General features: G+C 40.5%; 1 long non-coding RNA gene across 1 annotated transcript; it reads left to right on the forward strand.

The window, feature by feature from the left end:
* The first annotated feature begins 1,348 nt into the window (after window positions 1-1,348).
* On the forward strand, window positions 1,349-2,147 carry LOC117467121 (uncharacterized). The gene is made up of 3 exons (XR_004554339.2): window positions 1,349-1,386; window positions 1,873-1,943; window positions 2,072-2,147. It is a non-coding gene; the product is annotated as an uncharacterized lncRNA (long non-coding RNA).
* Window positions 2,148-6,027: the final 3,880 nt, after the last annotated feature.

Raw genomic sequence — 6,027 nt, forward strand, 5'->3', positions numbered from 1 at the left:
ATTACTGTGTAATACATGATTCAACTGTCACACATTGTTTGGGATTTTTTGTTGTTGAACATTTCAGGAGATATATTTGAAAATTGAAATCCATTAATCTGATGCACTTTGTTAATTAAACAATTAAAATAGAAAGAAACTGATTGTATAATTACCAACAGTGACTTCAGATGCAAGAACGTTACATCTACACCTCACGTGGGAACCTGACGACCCCCGCCACTCCCCGTTGCGGCGAATTGTAACGCCCACAGACACAGCCGCCAGACACATTTAAAAAAGAGCGAGTCGCGGTGAAGTAATGCCCGGTACATGGCCAAGCCAGCCCTGAGGAGCTTGCACCCGCAGTCTCCACCCAGGCACGGCCTCCCATAGCGGTAGGGTCTCTCCGCAGTGACGGCTTGCAGCACCGCGGAGCTGGCGGAGGGACCCGCAGTCTGCACCCATGAACGGCCGCCCGTAGCGGGAGAGTCCCTCATCAAGCTCCCGGTCCCGCACCCCGCTTGGAGTATATACTGATTGGCGCTCACACGTTGTGAAGTGTAACTTTATACTTTGTTGTATAGGCTAATATATAAAACTGAAAACAGCCACAAGTCACGGCATTAGGCTAACACACTGACATTAATACTGAAGTTACTCACGTGCTAGTCTTTGTTCAATGCCTTCTAAACAGAACCTCAACTCATACACAAAAAGTACTTAAAAACGTTTATGCAGATAAATCAAGTCAGCCCTCGTCTATCTCCATATATTAAATGTTTTAAGACTACCTCCTGGGCCAAGCTGCAACACGATTTCGCCACATTATGTCTGCAATAGTTAGCATTAGCTAACGTTAGCTAACGTTAGCTAATGTTATCTTAACTAGCAAGCATATAAACCTTGAGATTAAATACAACAAGACAGCAAAACGGTTGGGATGTTAATATGTACTCACCAAAGCAGTGAGTAAGCACAAGATGCACTGTAATGTGACAATGATAATGACCATAGCGGCTAGACGTTGGGGAGACGTCCATCTGCTGCAGGGCATGTTCGTAAATGTTCCAGAAAGTAACTTTGAGCGCAAAGTGGTCAAGGAGTGATCTGCGCATGTCCTAATGTTGAAAAAAATAACCATTTCCACTAACTTAGTTTTTCTAAATTAGCTCACATCAATTACATTGAGTTAGTTAGGTTTTTCGACCCTGTATTACAGCTTAATTATTTAAACTGAGTGTTAATAACAAGTTAATAAAAAATAATTAAGTGTGGGAATCTGACGTCATTGTCACCTGATGCGGTCACATGACCGGTGACCAGGTAAACAGGAAGCCATAAAAAGTTTGCCGTCAGTTCAAAAAAAGTCTCTCTTGGCTGCCTGTCACTGGTCTTCTCACAAAGGTAGGAATAACAGTTTTAAGGTGGTTTTATGGTCTTTTAAATTAACTTATGCAAGTGGCTCATTTAGTTTGGTTTTATTAGGGCGAGTGCAAGACGAGAGTTTACCATTGACGGAGGGAAACTCTCCCGACAGGCACAAGACCGGGTCTGTTATGAGTAATTTGCTTTTAAATGGCGTTTTTAAACCGATGTTTTTAATTGTGTTTTAAGCAACTTATTTATGTGTTTTACAGAGCTTAATGTACACAACTGGCCCAGCTACCCGGAATATTAAGCGACCATTTCCCCGGCAAATATACTCTCTTGGAAGTATGCCTTGTTTTTAACTCTTTCATTTTATATTGAGTTGGTGAATGAGGCTGGCAACTAACATGTTATGTTTCCTTTTCAAAAGGACCAGGCCAGCCACTGTCCTATAGTGTTTCTTGTGTATTTTCTTCATGTGCAGTGTATGGCAGTATAATCATTTTATTATTTGTGTCGTAGGTTGCGCTCCTCTGCGGCGTAGGCCTGGGCCCGGGTGGAACGCTGCCTGCCTTCAGTGTAGGGACTGCACGGTGTGACACTTTCTTTTCTGTATGCTAAATATCTCACTGTTATTATTTCATAGAGATTGTGGTTTAAATATTGCATGCTTTTGTTGTTTTGGTGTGTGGCTTTTCTTGTTTTTGTCCCTCGCGATTAGCAGGCACTGCAACCCAGCGGACCGGGCCTGCCCAACTGAGGAGGGTAACTTATATATGTATTGAATTATATTTGCCATTTTTATACGTTACATGAATCGATATTTTAAACGGTTTCCAAACACTTGTTAAATAAAGCTGTATTATGTTTTTGGAATTCATGCCTCTGTCATAATTGAACCGATTAAGGGAAGCTTTAAAATCGATCCACGACTTAGGGTCTACGGGTTCCTCCTGCCCCTTAGCAGGAGGTGGCGTTGTCAGTGACTAGCTTTACATGTGGCAACCTCAGTCACGGTTACCACATAAGGCTTACTTATTCATTCTTATTTAACACAATGTTAGGTTTTACAGTGAGAGATGCTGTGAGAAACCAATGTGAGTTTGGAACATTGAACAATGTAAATCTATTCTAGTCGACCTCAACAATGGAATTATGATCAGTAGAAATGGCTCTTATAAATAAATAGACTTGATTGTCATTGGATAGAAAACAACCTCATAAGAGTTCTTCCCAGATCATTGCAATTTAAAGACAGCAACAACACATAATATTCAATAATATGTCAAAGGAATGAATACAAAGTTATTTTGCACCAAAATAAGAGTGTTTGTCGCACCACAACACAAGGTATTTGTGTACTAAGTTTGTATTCTTGTAATGAAATGATGACCACTCACAATACATGATGCACACCGACAGCGAGGAGCCTTGGTCTGACTCTATGATGAAAAGTTCTTCTTACCAATTATGACAGCCTTCTCCTGTAAGCCCCTCCTGGACAAAACAAATGGCTCCTTCCACACAAAGGGAAGTGGGTTACTAAATGATTAACTCCAGACAGTGCAGGCAAACCATTTGGATTCATGCACCGCTCACTTCTGAGAGTTTAAGGTATTTAGCTACTTTGTACGTGATAGGCTGGGGGTGGGACATCTCTAAGCGGACTGGGCTCTGGTTTCAGACAGAGGGTGAAAAGAGGTGCTGCAGTAAAATAAAGAGCTTTCTGAACATTAAAGCATGGACACGTGTCCCAGTAGAGACACCACATACTGATAAGAGCATAACATGGACCATTTAACATACAATACAAAAGGGTAAAACAATAAGGATACAGTATGGTTTCTCTCAGAACCCTCTGTCTTCTCTTTAAGTATCCTTTAAGACCAGTTTATAGAATGCACTCTCTGTGTGCACACTATTCATTTAGCCTCAACCTAAATAAGTTGTAGTTATGTTGCCTAAACATTTTCTTCTCGTTCTTCTTGTTGGTAGAAAGTCCCTCTTCTTCACAAAAACATATTTATTTGTAAGAAGAAGAAAAAAAGTTTTCTCCCAAAACAAAACAATGGCTCAACCTGACTGATGGACACTATTTACACTCACAGTTGAAACGTGGTTTGCTTGCCTGCTAACATTTGCAACACAGAACATGTTATTCTTCAGCTTCAACCCTTCTGCCTCCAGAGCAGCAGAGACATGTTTGTCTCTAAAACTGCAGCTGGATTGGATTGTCCTGCAGCACAGTGACCGCCTGCATGTCCACACAGTACACAACATCCGCTGATAATTGTCTTCATTTGGTTGCGCTCTTTTGAGTGTGTCGGTATTACGCTAGCGTGTGACACGGGGTGGCCTCTACGTGTTGCGCTGCTATCCCATTGATCTGCTAAAAGCGAACAGTAATTACCACTAATCCAAGTCAGAGGACATGTCTCTCCAGGGCCTCCATAGGCCATTATCTGCTGGTTCATTAAAGAAGAGGACAGTCCCAGCCTGACCCCATGGCGAGTGACAGGACACATGAGCTGAGCTAAGCATGAAACCTCCGCTGAGATAAACCAGCTGTGACACGCATGGCAAATGGAACCAATGTGGAAGTCCCAATCTTTATTTTTCTCAAACCCTTACAGGAAACAGAGTGGACAAATTAAGCCACGACAGCACAAGGAGAGGTTTGGTGACTGACTCGCGGTCTTACAGTGTGTGATGTGATCCTGCGATAGGGCATGTAATAATGGAATGTCAGCAGTATTAATGCAGTGGAGATTCGGGCTAAATGCAAGTAAAGTGGTTTCACCAACAGCTACAATGTTCCACTCAGCCTGCCTGTTATTTACTGCATGACCGCAAAATAATTGAACATCCCTGTGAACTGAGAGAGCAAAGAGCTCAGTGATTTACTGGCATTACATGCTTCCCACAGGTGATGTAGAAGTAAGGATTTGTACTTATTGCCAGGGTGCAAAATGTGGATGAAAAACTAAATCAACCCCTTTTCCTTGCAGAGAGAAGTTGAAATGTCATGTTGACTTGCAACAGTACAGCAAGCCTCATCAATAACCAGCTCATGTAAGAGACAGGGTTGGACTGACCTTTTGTTGAAGATGTATTGATCGTTGCCTTTTCAATGTATCCTTGTTTGTGTAACTGCATACTAAAAGAGAACATGCACAGAGCAGCAGAGGGCTGTTTAATACCTCAGATGTATTTATGTATTCGTCAGTGTTCATTAAGTCGTTCTAGCTTTAGATGCGTGTGGGAGTCATTGAGACCTGAGATCGCAAACGTGTAATATTGTCACTGTTAAAGTTGAACGATACCTAACTTATAGCCGTTCCATAGATATTGCATGGTGGCTGCTGCATGCAGGAACTCCTGCTAGATGTGTACCATATTCAACTTTTAGCTTTCTTATTTGATCTTACTTGTAATTTGTATTTCTAACTTATAAGTTAATAGGTTGTGCCCTCTCTAATCTTTCTAGTGGAGGGAGATTTGTTCTGCTGTTGTGTTAGCTGCCTTTTTCATACCAGGGAAAGCTGACGACGCTCAAGCTGGATATCCAACCCTGTCTCTTAAAAATTACGTTCCCAACTAAACTGCATTCTCAATTACGTTTAGCTAGAAACGTAATTTCTCCCACGTTACGTTTGTATCTCAAATACGTTTATTTTCTACATATCTTTGCCTTTTATTGTATTGCTTATAATAATGATAATAGTCATTTATTAATTTCATTTGAGAGCACACATTTGAAATCGAGAATCGGGCTTGATATATGGTTAAATTAAAATCAGTAGACGAGGCTGTAATTTCTCCAGCTGTTACTCTCATGAGCGAGAAAGACAATAATAGTTTTAACATGCCAAAAAGCTGCTGTGTCGTTTATTGCACCTCAAACATTAAAACAAATCCAGAGTTACGTGTTTCTGTACTTCCTCTAAGAAGAAGATCTCTGTGGCTTCAGGCTTGATCGCCGTTCAAAAGTGGGCGGGGCTGTAAAGTGACGTAGATTTTACTCTCATCTATTATTCAAAACCATTCTATTTATTCTAACGTAAATTACATGCCAGTGTTTTATCTTTTTATTTATTTGTTTTTATTTTAAATCGTATAATGTCGGACTTTTTTTGCCGTCTGTGAGGAAAATAAATGGGGCTAAGAATACTGAAATATGTATTTTTAAAATCTTTTTTTCCTTCTACTTTTTCATTCTTTTCTAAATAACACACTGTTATTTACTCAACAATAACACACAATTATCCTTGCTTTTATTTATTTGTTTAATTCTAATCAATAATCGGGCTTTTTTGCCGTCCGTCAGGAACTGAATTTCAAGTCACCGGAAACAGACGTAGGCGATACACACCCACTGATTACCCAAGATCCTCAGCTATGGTTGAAGCTGGGTGATTGTATGTTTTAGCTGCAATGCACGTTGGGATATGGTGTTTATGCGATAGGATATCCGAAAACATTGTCAAAAATGTCCTTAAGTCATCACATAACGGCATTGTAATACACGGTTTGGCTGCATTACATATTACATATCTACCGTAGTTCTCTATTTATAGAGCCCTGATGAGAAGACTTCTGGACAAACTGGAAGAACTGCCACCGAAACTGAATATGTGACGTGGATCATAAATATATCAGTAATTAAACTACATCTTC

Source organism: Pseudochaenichthys georgianus, chromosome 21, assembly GCF_902827115.2.
Source record: "Pseudochaenichthys georgianus chromosome 21, fPseGeo1.2, whole genome shotgun sequence".
NCBI lineage: Eukaryota > Metazoa > Chordata > Actinopteri > Perciformes > Channichthyidae > Pseudochaenichthys > Pseudochaenichthys georgianus.